This window comes from Ranitomeya variabilis, chromosome 7 (genome assembly GCF_051348905.1).
Source record: "Ranitomeya variabilis isolate aRanVar5 chromosome 7, aRanVar5.hap1, whole genome shotgun sequence".
Taxonomy (NCBI): Eukaryota; Metazoa; Chordata; class Amphibia; order Anura; family Dendrobatidae; genus Ranitomeya; species Ranitomeya variabilis.
In genome coordinates this window covers 235,880,638-235,894,998 of record NC_135238.1, presented here as the reverse complement: position 1 = coordinate 235,894,998, position 14,361 = coordinate 235,880,638, and the positions used below count along the sequence as shown (strand labels likewise).

The following is a 14,361-nucleotide window of genomic DNA, read 5'->3' as shown; positions in this document are numbered from 1 at the left end:
CTGTCCAGGTGGCCTATAGTAAACACCTACAATAGAGTCCTTTCTGTTCTTCTCTCCTTGTATTCTTACTCAAACAGTTTCTACAAAGCTACCATTCTCTGAAGCTTGGATCTCTGTGGAGATATAGGTTTTCCTAACATACAATACAACACCTCCCTCCCTCTTATTAATCCTGTTTCTAATAAATAAGTAGTAGCCTTCAAGGTTTGTATTCCAAGCATGTGTATCATTGCACCAAGTTTTAGTGATACCTATGACATCATATTTCTCTTCCTGTGTTAGAAACTCCAGTTCTCCTTTTTTGTTTCCCATGCTCTGTGCATTTGTATAGATACATTTTAGTTTGTATTCTGTTTCTCTTGCTCCTCTATCGTCATTCAGAATTTGTTGTTTTTGTTCTTTATTTCCACTTCTAATAGCACCATGGTCAAGAAACCCAAAACTTTGCTCTTGGCACCATCGACGTAGACAGTTGTTTAACTGCAGACTCCTGTTCAATCTCCTTGGTCTATGTCCATCCACTGGGAGGATGGATGGGAAGATGACCTGTGCTCCCAGTTCCTTCACCTTACTGCCTAAGTCTTCAAAGTCTCTACATATAGTTTCAAGGTCTTTTTTTGCAGTGCCATTTGTTCCTATGTGTATTAGTAGACGTGGTAGTTGTCTGCAGCACTGAAGAGTCTTGATAGCCTATCAGACACAACCTTGATTCATTTTTCTTTTTTTCAATTTTCCTCTATTGTTAACGAGAAAAATGTGTGTTTTTTTATTTTATTCAAAGATTTCATGAACATTTAAACTTTTTTTTTCCAATTTTTTGTCCCACTTGACAATCATGCATATAATAAACTGTAAAGCTTCTGATATTGCAGTGTATTTTGTCTTTCAGCATAACACTGCTTCAGGGATTCTCCATTTCGTCTCTTTCCTGAGTTAGTGCATTACCCTTAAGAAAAGGTGAGGAACTTCTGGAGTCCAGGTCAGGAGCATAAAAGAAGGTTTGCAAAGTTTGCTTTGGCACTTCAGCCTGGAGCAAAGATTTTTCAATGACTTCACGAGACTATGGCACATCGGAAACTTAGATCTACGGTAATTAATACTTCAGCTGCAGTTTCTTACCAATCATCCCAAAGTGAAAATTAATGGGGGCCAGATTTTTTAAAACTATTGTGTACCCTTATACACCACATTTGAAAATTGTAGTACTTCGGGCTATTGTTTTTATATCTACTGTGATTTTTGGCGCCATTTTCCAGCTCATACCATATGTATATTTTTACTTGTGTCCCATTTGTCTAACCACAGAGAGTCTGACATACAGCACGGAGCACGTTCACTGTGTATAGTGGACATATAATCAAAGATATTCTTAGTCTTGACATATCAGCGGCTTCTCCCAGGTCGTCACCTCCAGCTCCATGATTTAACTCTTTATTTGGCTATGGGATGATGGTCAAAGTAACTTTATGATAATCAGATCTTGTTTAATTACTATAATATTGCCCCTATGTACAAGAATATAACTACTATAATACTGCCCCTATGTACAAGGATATAACTACTATAATACTGCCCCTATGTACAAGGATATAACTACTATAATACTGCCCCTATGTACAAGGATATAACTACTATAATACTGCTCCTATGTACAAGAATATAACTACTATAATACTGCCCCTATGTACAAGAATATAACTACTATAATACTGCCCCTATGTACAAGAATATAACTACTATAATACTGCCTCTATGTACACGAATATAACTACTATAATACTGCTCCTATGTACAAGAATATAACTACTATAATACTGCTCCTATGCACAAGAATATAACTACTATAATACTGCTCCTATGTACAGGAATATAACTACTATAATACTGCTCCCTATGTACAAGAATATAACTACTATAATACTGCTCCTATGTACAAGAATATAACTACTATAATACTACCCTTTATGTACAAGAATATAACTACTATAATACTGCTCCTATGTACAAGAATATAACTACTATAATACTGCTCCTATGTACAAGAATATAACTACTATAATACTGCCCTTTATGTACAAGAATATAACTACTATAATACTGCTCCTATGTACAAGAATATAACTACTATAATACTGCCCTTTATGTACAAGAATATAACTACTATAATACTGCTCCTATGTACAAGAATATAACTACTATAATACTGCTCCTATGTACAAGAATATAACTACTATAATACTGCCCTTTATGTACAAGAATATAACTACTATAATACTGCTCCTATGTACAAGAATATAACTACTATAATACTGCCCCAATGTACAAGAATATAACTACTATAATACTGCTCCTATGTACAAGAATATAACTACTGTAATACTGCTCCTATGTACAAGAATATAACTACTATAATACTGCTCGCTATGTACAAGAATATAACTACTATAATACTGCCCCTATGAACAAGAATATAACTACTATAATACTGCCCCTATGTACAAGGATATAACTACTATAATACTGCCCCTATGTACAAGGATATAACTACTATAATACTGCTCCTATGTACAAGAATATAACTACTATAATACTGCCCCTATGTACAAGAATATAACTACTATAATACTGCCTCTATGTACAAGAATATAACTACTATAATACTGCTCCTATGTACAAGAATATAACTACTATAATACTGCTCCTATGCACAAGAATATAACTACTATAATACTGCTCCTATGTACAGGAATATAACTACTATAATACTGCTCCCTATGTACAAGAATATAACTACTATAATACTGCTCCTATGTACAAGAATATAACTACTATAATACTACCCTTTATGTACAAGAATATAACTACTATAATACTGCTCCTATGTACAAGAATATAACTACTATAATACTGCTCCTATGTACAAGAATATAACTACTATAATACTGCCCTTTATGTACAAGAATATAACTACTATAATACTGCTCCTATGTACAAGAATATAACTACTATAATACTGCCCTTTATGTACAAGAATATAACTACTATAATACTGCTCCTATGTACAAGAATATAACTACTATAATACTGCTCCTATGTACAAGAATATAACTACTATAATACTGCCCTTTATGTACAAGAATATAACTACTATAATACTGCTCCTATGTACAGGAATATAACTACTATAATACTGCTCCCTATGTACAAGAATATAACTACTATAATACTGCTCCTATGTACAAGAATATAACTACTATAATACTACCCTTTATGTACAAGAATATAACTACTATAATACTGCTCCTATGTACAAGAATATAACTACTATAATACTGCTCCTATGTACAAGAATATAACTACTATAATACTGCCCTTTATGTACAAGAATATAACTACTATAATACTGCTCCTATGTACAAGAATATAACTACTATAATACTGCCCTTTATGTACAAGAATATAACTACTATAATACTGCTCCTATGTACAAGAATATAACTACTATAATACTGCTCCTATGTACAAGAATATAACTACTATAATACTGCCCTTTATGTACAAGAATATAACTACTATAATACTGCTCCTATGTACAAGAATATAACTACTATAATACTGCCCCAATGTACAAGAATATAACTACTATAATACTGCTCCTATGTACAAGAATATAACTACTGTAATACTGCTCCTATGTACAAGAATATAACTACTATAATACTGCTCGCTATGTACAAGAATATAACTACTATAATACTGCCCCTATGAACAAGAATATAACTACTATAATACTGCCCTATGTACAAGAATATAACTACTATAATACTGCTCCTATGTACAAGAATATAACTACTATAATACTGCCCCCTGTGTACAAGAATATAACTACTATAATACTGCCCCTATGCACAAGAATATAACTACTATAATACTGCCCCTATGAACAAGAATATAACTACTATAATACTGCCCTATGTACAAGAATATAAGTACTATAATACTGCTCCTATGTACAAGAATATAACTACTATAATACTGCTCCTATGTACAAGAATATAACTACTATAATACTACCCCTATGCACAAGAATATAACTACTATAATACTGCCCCTATGAACAAGAATATAACTACTATAATACTGCCCTATGTACAAGAATATAACTACTATAATACTGCTCCTATGTACAAGAATATAACTACTATAATACTGCCCCCTGTGTACAAGAATATAACTACTATAATACTGCCCCTATGCACAAGAATATAACTACTATAATACTGCCCCTATGAACAAGAATATAACTACTATAATACTGCTCCTATGTACAAGAATATAACTACTATAATACTGCTCCTATGTACAAGAATATAACTACTATAATACTGCCCTCTATGTACAAGAATATAACTACTATAATACTGCCCCTATGTACAGGAATATAACTACTATAATACTGCTCCTATGTACAAGAATATAACTACTATAATACTGCTCCTATGTACAAGAATATAACTACTATAATACTGCCCTCTATGTACAAGAATATAACTACTATAATACTGCCCCTATGTACAGGAATATAACTACTATAATACTGCTCCTATGTACAAGAATATAACTACTATAATACTGCTCCTATGTACAAGAATATAACTACTATAATACTGCCCCCTATGTACAAGAATATAACTACTATAATACTGCTCCTATGTACAAGAATATAACTACTATAATACTGCCCCCTATGTACAAGAATATAACTACTATAATACTGCCCTCTATGTACAAGAATATAACTACTATAATACTGCCCCTATGTACAGGAATATAACTACTATACTTATAACTCTTCTGTTTTTCTAGTAACTTCTGCTTATTATCCATATTTACAACTTACATATGATTGTTTTTCTCCACATTGTGATTTCTCGCCCCGGGGTAACCTGAGGTTTTGCAGTTGTTGGGACACTGGATTATTATTGTCTTATAGATATAACTTTTCCATATTTGCTTACAGTGAATTGGACGTTACTTATGAATATGTCTCCTTGTCCTGCTTTTACCCCATTGGTTCGGGCCGGAGATGCGGTGAGTATTTGGTGCCAGGGGGCCCTAGGGTCCCAGCGTACTCATCCCTTTTCCTGTGACTTGGCATGAACTTCTGACATGTCAAGTTCACGTTGGGTCTGGATCCCTTCTCTGGTGTCAGCACCGCAAATACATCCATATATTTATATACATAGGCTTGTATATGGCTTGGCAGCCGCTGCGCCATTTGATAATAGCAACTTCTATAAATCTTGCTGTCAGGAAGTGTTTGCATCGGTACAGTATGTCTCAGCCGCCAACACTCATAGACAGATAGAAAGACAGCAGCTCTCCCGGATGAGAGACTCAAAAACAACATTGCACTCCCTTATCCCAATGCACCAGATCCCGGAGCTCGAGGCCACACTCCAGGATACGGTTTATTTCTACCCACAGTTCCGATAAAATGTATCCAGAATGTTCCGGGCGGTTGATTTATCGATCTCGATGATGCAGCCATCTGCACTGACCCTGATCGCCTGCCTGGTCGTCTGCTTGTGATCCCATCTGCTTCTGACTTGTGCTGGATGGTAAGATGTCATTCCTGATCCCTCCCAAGGACCAGCATCGCTTCCTGGTGTATGGCATTTCCATCTCTTCGGACTTGGCGCCACTTTCAACCAGACGTTTTGATTTGGAGGTAACATCAGACAGACATTGATCCATAATGTGAGACAGATATTTAATGGCACCTGGTGCACAGCAGGACGACTTTCCCAATCTGACATTTGGATTAGGAGGCGTTTTGGCACCATTCTGAGTGACTCTGACCTCGCACCCACTCCATGCCCAATCTCTATGTTACTCCAAACCCTTGGCCGTGCCTCGCAGAGGTGCAATACTAGAAGAAACCTCCCGGGAATGGAGGCCATTCCTTAAACTCGTTGCCTTCACCTGGTAAATCCAGCAGTTGTGTTGTGAATCGGACGTTCATGTACCCTGCCAAAAGATTATCTGCACATTATGTAAAAAAATGAAGACCATCGGTATTATTACCCCCTCGAACATTTGAAAGATAGCATAGGAAGGGGCCCAGATTCTTTGTGCACCATAGACTGCAGTGCGGCACAACATTACCCTCCAGCTACAAAAAACACCTCAGTGCAGCACAACGTACCTCAAAAGCAGAATATTATATAATGCACAAATAAAAACTTACCTAGAAGAACCAAAGAAATACCATAATGGCAATGATGGGTGTGCTGGCACAGAAGACAATGATAGGTATGCTGGCACAGAAGACAATGATGGGTATGCTGGCACAGAAGACAATGATGGGTATGCTGGCACAGAAGACAATGATGGGTATGCTGGCACAGAAGACAATGATGGGTGTGCTGGCACAGAAGACAATGATGGGTATGCTGGCACAGAAGACAATGATGGGTATGCTGGCACAGAGTGGAAATGATGGGTAACCTAACACAGGAGGGAAATGATGGGTAACCTGAAAGAGGGGAATGATGGGTAACCTGGGACAGAGTGGAATGATGGGTAATCTGGCATAGAGTGGAAATGATGGGTATGCTGGCACAGAGGGCAATGATGGGTATGCTGGCACAGAGGGGAAATGCTGCGTATGCTGGCACAGAGGGCGATGATGGGTATGCTGACACAGAGGAGAAATGCTGGGTATGCTGACACAGAGAGGAAATGATGGGTATGCTGGCACAGAGGGCAATGATGGGTATGCTGACACAGAGGAGAAATGCTGGGTATGCTGGCACAGAGGGCAATGATGGGTATGCTGACACAGAGGGGAAATGATGGGTATGCTGGCTCAGAGGGGAAATGCTGGGTATGCTGGCACAGAGGGCAATGATGGATATGCTGACACAGAGGGGAAATTATGGGTATGCTGGCACAGAGGGCAATGATGAGTATGCTGACACAGAGGGCAATGATGAGTGTGCTAGCACAGGGGGGAAATGATGGGTATGCTGGCACAGAGGGCAATGATGGGTATGCTGACACAGAGGGGAAATTATGGGTATGCTGGCAAAGAGGGCAATGATGGGTATACTGACACAGAGGGGAAATGATGGGTATGCTGGCACAGAGGGCAATGATGAGTATGCTGACACAGAGGGGAAAGATGGGTATGCTGGCACAGAGGGCAATGATGAGTATGCTGGCATGGAGGGCAATGATGAGTGTACTAGCACAGGGGGGAAATGATGGGTATGCTGGCACAGAGGGCAATGACGGGTAAGCTGGCATAGATGGCAATGACGGGTATGATGGTACAGAGAGCAATGATGGGCATGATGGCACAGAGAGCAATGATGAGTATGCTGGCACAGAGGGCAATGATGAGTATGCTGGCACAGAGGGCAATGATGGATATGCTGGCACAGAGGGGAAATGATGGGTATGATGGCACAGAGGGCAATGATGGGTATGCTGACACAGAGGGGAAATGATGGGTATGCTGGCACACAGGGCAATGATGGGTATGCTGACACAGAGGGGAAATGATGGGTATGCTGGCACAGAGGGCAATGATGGGTATGCTGACACAGAGGGAAAATGATGGGTATGCTGGCACAGAGGGCAATGATGGGTATGATGACACAGAGGGCAATGATGGGTATGATGGCACAGAGGGCAATGATGGGTATGGTGGCACAGAGGGCAATGATGGGTATGCTAGCAAAGAGGGCAATGATGAGTATGCTGGCACAGAGGGCAATGATGGGTATGCTAGCAAAGAGGGCAATGATGAGTATGCTGGCACAGAGGGCAATGATGGGTAGGCTGGCACAGAGGGCAATGATAAGTATGCTGGCAAAGAGGGCAATGATGAGTGTGCTGGCACAGAGGGCAATGATGGGTATGCTGGCACAGAGGGCAATGATGGGTATGCTGGCACAGAGGTCATTGATGGGTATGCTGGCACAGAGGGCAATGATGAGTGTGCTGGCACAGAGGGCAATGATGGGTATGCTGGCACAGAGGGCAATGATGGGTATGCTGGCATAGAGGGCAATGATAAGTATGCTGGCAAAGAGGGCAATGATGGGTATGCTGGCACAGAAGGCAATGATGGGTATGCTGTCACAGAGGGCAATGATGGGTATGCTGGCATAGAGGGCAATGATGAGTATGCTGGCACAGAGGGCAATGATGAATATGCTGGCACAGAGGGCAGTGATGAGTGTGCGGGCACAGAGGGCAATGATGGATATGCTGGCACAGAGGGCAATGATGGGTATGCTGGCACAGAGGGCAATGATGGGTAGGCTGGCACAGAGGGCAATGATAAGTATGCTGGCAAAGATAGCAATGAGTGTGCTGGCACAGAGGGCAATGATGGATATGCTGGCACAGCGGGCAATGATGGGTATGCTGGCACAGAGGGCAACGATAAGTATGATGGCACAGAGGGCAATGATGAGTATGCTGGCACAGAGGGCAATGATGGGTATGCTGGCACAGAGTTCAATGATGAAATGATGAGTATGCTGGCACAGAGGGCAATGATGAGTGTGCTTGCACAGAGGCCAATGATGGATATGCTGGCACAGAGGGCAATGATGAGTGTGCTTGCACAGAGGCCAATGATGGATATGCTGGCACAGAGGGCAATGATGAGTATGCTGGCACAGAGGGCAATGATGAGTATGCTGGCACAGAGGGCAATGATGAGTATGCTGGCATGGAGGGCAATGATGGGTATGCTGGCACAGAGGGCAATGATGAGTATGCTGGCACAGAGGTCAATGATGAATATGCTGGCACAGAGGGCAATGATGAGTGTGCTGGCACAGAGGACAATGATGGATATGCTGGCACAGTGGGCAATGATGGGCACACTGGCACAGAGGGCAAAGATAAGTATGCTGGCACAGAGGGCAATGATGAGTGTGCTGGCACAGAGGACAATGATGGATATGCTGGCACAGAGGGCAATGATGGATATGCTGGCACAGAGGGCAATGATGGGTATGATGGCATACAGGGCAATGAAGGGTATGCTGGCACAGAGGGCAAAGATAAGTATGCTGGCACAGAGGGCAATGATGAGTGTGCTGGCACAGAGGGCAATGATGGATATGCTGGCACAGAAGGCAATGATGAGTATGCTGGCACAGAGGGCAATGATAGGTATGCTGGCATAGAGGCCAATGATGAGTATGCTGGCACAGAGGGCAATGATGTGTAGCCTGGTACAGAGGGCAATGATGGGTATGCTGGCACAGAGGGCAATGATGAGTATGCTGGCACAGAGGGCAATGATGGGTATGCTGGCACAGAGGGCAATGATGTGTATGTTGGCACAGAGGGCAATGATGTGTATGCTGGCACAGAGGGCAATGATGGGTATGCTGGCACAGAGGGCAATGATGTGTAGACTGGCACAGAGGGGAAATGATGGGTAACCTGGTACAGAGTGAAAATGACGGGTATGCTGGTACAGAGGGTAATGATGGGTATGCTGGCAAAGGGGGGAAATGATGAGTAAGCGGACACAGAGAGGAAATGATGGTTAAGCTGTCACAGAGGGGAAATGATGGGTATGCTGGCACAGAGGGGAAATGATGGGTATGCTGGCACAGAGGGGAAACGATGGGTATGCTGGCACAGAGGGGAAAGAATGGGTATGCTGGCACAGAGGGGAAATGATGAGTAAGCTGACACAGGGTTAAATGGGGAGAATAACAGTCCAATTGTAAAGGATATGCAGAGTTAAGGAACAATGAATCAGATAACGGCAGTGAATGCTGCAGGGGAGTCAATAGCGGCAACAACGGCTTTCGCGATGCTGGTACAAGAAGGTTCAGCTGGTAACGGTGGTTCGTCTTCTGGCAGGAGTGGTCGGTCTCCGGTACCTTCCGCTGAGCCCCAAGTCCATGATTATATGTGGCCGGAGCAAACAAGGCCATAGCACGATCAGGGTCTCCCATGGGTGGGGAGGTGTATGCTGGTAACGTGGGCTGAAAACATCTGTCCAGTACCCGGTTCTATCTTTGCGGCATGTGTGCTGTACTCACGGTCAAGAAGAACACGGCACCTCGATCTCTGTCAGCTAGTGGTCGCACTGCACTATTCTCTCTATGCTGCGCACTGCCTGTTCCCACCAAGTCTGTTGCTCCGACAACAACTGGCGCGATGTTTCTCCAGCAGACCATGGTCCGACGACGAGGGCAGCGCGAGCTTTTACTTATAATCACGCTCCCAGCTTTCGGGTCAGGGATCCTGTCCGGGCCTTTTTGCTTTCCCCCAGACAACATGGGACGCAGCCTCAGCAGTTCCGGACCCGGTCTGGCACAGGTACCCGCAGTCCGGTCTTCCTCCTTACACATGTATACGCAGAGAACATGCTCACACATATATAAATATACACAGCGCACACACGCACATGTATACACAGAGCGCACGCACACATGTATACACAGAGCGCACGCACACATGTATACACAGAGTGCACGCACACATGTATACACAGAGCGCACGCACACATGTATACACAGAGCGCACGCACACATGTATACACAGAGCGCACGCACACACGCACATGTATACACAGAGCGCACGCACACATGTATACACAGAGCGCACGCACACATGTATACACAGAGCGCACGCACACATGTATACACAGAGCGCACGCACACATGTATACACAGAGCGCACGCACACATGTATACACAGAGCGCACGCACACATGTATACACAGAGCGCACGCACACATGTATACACAGAGCGCACGCACACATGTATACACAGAGCGCACGCACACATGTATACACAGAGCGCACGCACACATGTATACACAGAGCGCACGCACACATGTATACACAGAGCGCACGCACACATGTATACACAGAGCGCACGCACACATGTATACACAGAGCGCACGCACACATGTATACACAGAGCGCAGGCACACATGTATACACAGAGCGCAGGCACACATGTATACACAGAGCGCAGGCACACATGTATACACAGAGCGCAGGCACACATGTATACACAGAGCGCATGCACACATGTATACACAGAGCGCATGCACACATGTATACACAGAGCGCATGCACACATGTATACACAGAGCGCATGCACACATGTATACACAGAGCGCATGCACACATGTATACACAGAGCGCATACACTCATGTATACACAGAGCGCATACACACATGTATACACAGAGCGCATACACACATGTATACACAGAGCGCATGCACACATGTATACACAGAGCGCATACACACATGTATACACAGAGCGCATGCACACATGTATACACAGAGCGCATACACACATGTATACACAGCGCATGCACACATGTATACACAGAGCGCATGCACGCATGCACACATGTATACACAGAGCGCATGCACACATGTATATACAGAGCGCATACACACATGTATACACAGAGCGCATGCACACATGTATACACAGAGCGCATGCACACATGTATACACAGAGCGCATGCACACATGTATACACAGAGCGCATGCACACATGTATACACAGAGCGCATACACACATGTATACACAGAGCGCATACACACATGTATACACAGCGCATGCACACATGTATACACAGAGCGCATGCACGCATGCACACATGTATACACAGAGCGCATGCACACATGTATATACAGAGCGCATACACACATGTATACACAGAGCGCATGCACACATGTATACACAGAGCGCATGCACACATGTATACACAGAGCGCATGCACACATGTATACACAAAGCACATAGACTCATGTATAATCAGAGCACATGCACACACATTTGTATATACACAGAGCACACACGCACATGTATACACAGAGCGCAGGCACACATGTATACACAGAGCACATACACACATGTATACACAAAGCGCATAGACTCATGTATAATCAGAGCACATGCACACACATATGTATATACACAGAGCACATACACACATGTATACACAGAGCACATACACACATGTATACACAGAGCACATACACACATGTATACACAGAGCACATACACTCATGTATACACAGAGCGCATGCACACATGTATACACAGAGCGCACACACGCACATGTATACACAGAGCACATACACTCATGTATACACAGAGCGCATGCACACATGTATACACAGAGCGCATGCACACATGTATACACAAAGTGCATACACTCATGTATAATCAGAGCACATGCACACACATATGTATATACACAGAGCACATACACACATGTATACACAGAGCACATACACACATGTATACACAGAGCGCATACACATATCTATACACAGAGCACATACACACATGTATACACAGAGCACATACACACATGTATACACAGAGCGCACACACACATGTATACACAGCGCACACACGCACATGTATACACAGAGCGCATACACACATGTATACACAGAGCGCACACACACATGTATACACAGAGCGCACACACACATGTATACACAGAGCGCAGGCACACATGTATACACAGAGCGCAGGCACACATGTATACACAGAGTGCATACACACATGTATACACAGAGCACATACACACATGTATACACAGAGCGCATACACACATCTATACACAGAGCGCATGCACACATGTATACACAGAGCACATACACACATGTATACACAGAGCGCATGCACACATGTATATACAGAGCGCATGCACACATGTATAGAGCACATACACACATGTATACACAGAGCGCATACACACATGTATACACAGAGCGCATACACACATGTATACAGAGCACACACACATGTATACACAGAGCACATACATACAGACATATATATAAACAGAGCACGTACACAGAGACTAGAGAGGACTTACCAGTTTTCCTCTTCTCCTTCAATTTTTCTAGATTCCTTTATACTGCAGGACCGGTGGTGACATCAGGATCCGATGACTGTGATATCACCAAAGATCTCAGCGTCGAAAACGGCACTGATAATGCAGAACTGCTATCATCACTGTAGTTTCTGATGTAAATGCTGGGGGACCCATAAGGGCGTGGGGACGCAGCAATTGTCCAGTCCCCCCCAAATCGGCACAGATTGGGGTACAGTAGTCATAGTGCGTTCATATGAAAGTGGTTGTGTTTGATAAGAGAGAATGAAGGAAACAGTGAAAAATAGAATATATTCTTTATAAATGTTATTTACAACCTTGAATTTTTCTTCTTCTTCCTATAAGCAAATGTAATAAGACGCGAGGACACAGACAAACACTCATCTCTAGCACAAAAACAAACAGTGACATGAGGAGAAATCCAGCCTTTGTCATGTCCCAGACTCCCAGAATCACCAGATAGCAGCAGGGGCAGCTGCAAATTCACAAATAAGAGCCCCCCAAAAAGTGCAGTTGAACAGGAATTAATAAATCACTTGCTTTTCCAGATGACTAAACAGAATAATTGAAGGAGTTTCTGAGTGCGAGAACATAGGGTCGGCACAGCAGGTCAGCGCTCTGCAGATCCATCCAGTGGCTGTGATTAATGAATTACAAACAAAGTATGGCTCTGATTAAACCGCGCTGCAGATCACAGGGATCGGGCTGCATGGAAGCTGCAACAAGCCCCAACTCCATGCGGCTCGGGAATTGGATACATTTCGAATGTGTTAGGCTACGTTCACATTTGCGGTCTGCGCCGCAGCGTCGCCGCATGCGTCATGCGTCCCTATATTTAACATGGGGGCGCATGGACATGCGTCGCACTTGCGTTTTGCGCCGCATGCGTCCCTGCGGCGCCCGCGTCCGGGTGCAGAGGACGCAGCAAGTTGCATTTTTGCTGCGTCCAAAATCAATGAAAAAAAGGACGCATGCGGCGCAAAACGCAGCGTTGTGCATGCGTTTTGCTGCGTTTTTGTTTGCGTTGTGCGTTGCGGCGCCGACGCTGCGGCGCACAACGCAAATGTGAACGTAGCCTTATAGGAATCAGGATGGAATTTGATGCATTCTTTTGGAGCAGTCACCGAGGGGTTAAATGCTGCAAAGCAAAGGTTCCTCAAGAAAGAATCTGACCCCACTTTATTCTCTGCCGAGGATTATTTTCATCCCTGAGTCGACTCCACTCTGGTCTATCTAAGTCTGAAAAACCACAGTCTTTAAAAAATCATCAGCATTGATTTTCTTGGCTTTGCCAGCAGGAGAGGTTTGGTGGAGCGCTGGGGAGGTAGAGAATATGACTTTTCCAATGATGAACATGGGGTTCTTCCCATTCTTAAGATGTAGCAAAGCTGAGATTGCTTTTTGGTAGAGCTCCTAATGCAATTTAAAAAGATTAT

General features: G+C 43.1%; 1 long non-coding RNA gene across 1 annotated transcript; it reads left to right on the top strand.

Annotated features, from left to right (window-relative positions):
- The first annotated feature begins 435 nt into the window (after nt 1-435).
- LOC143786046 (uncharacterized) lies at nt 436-13,189 on the top strand. Its single transcript, XR_013218223.1, has 3 exons — nt 436-1,089; nt 5,021-5,091; nt 12,939-13,189. It is a non-coding gene; the product is annotated as an uncharacterized LOC143786046 (long non-coding RNA).
- Nucleotides 13,190-14,361: the final 1,172 nt, after the last annotated feature.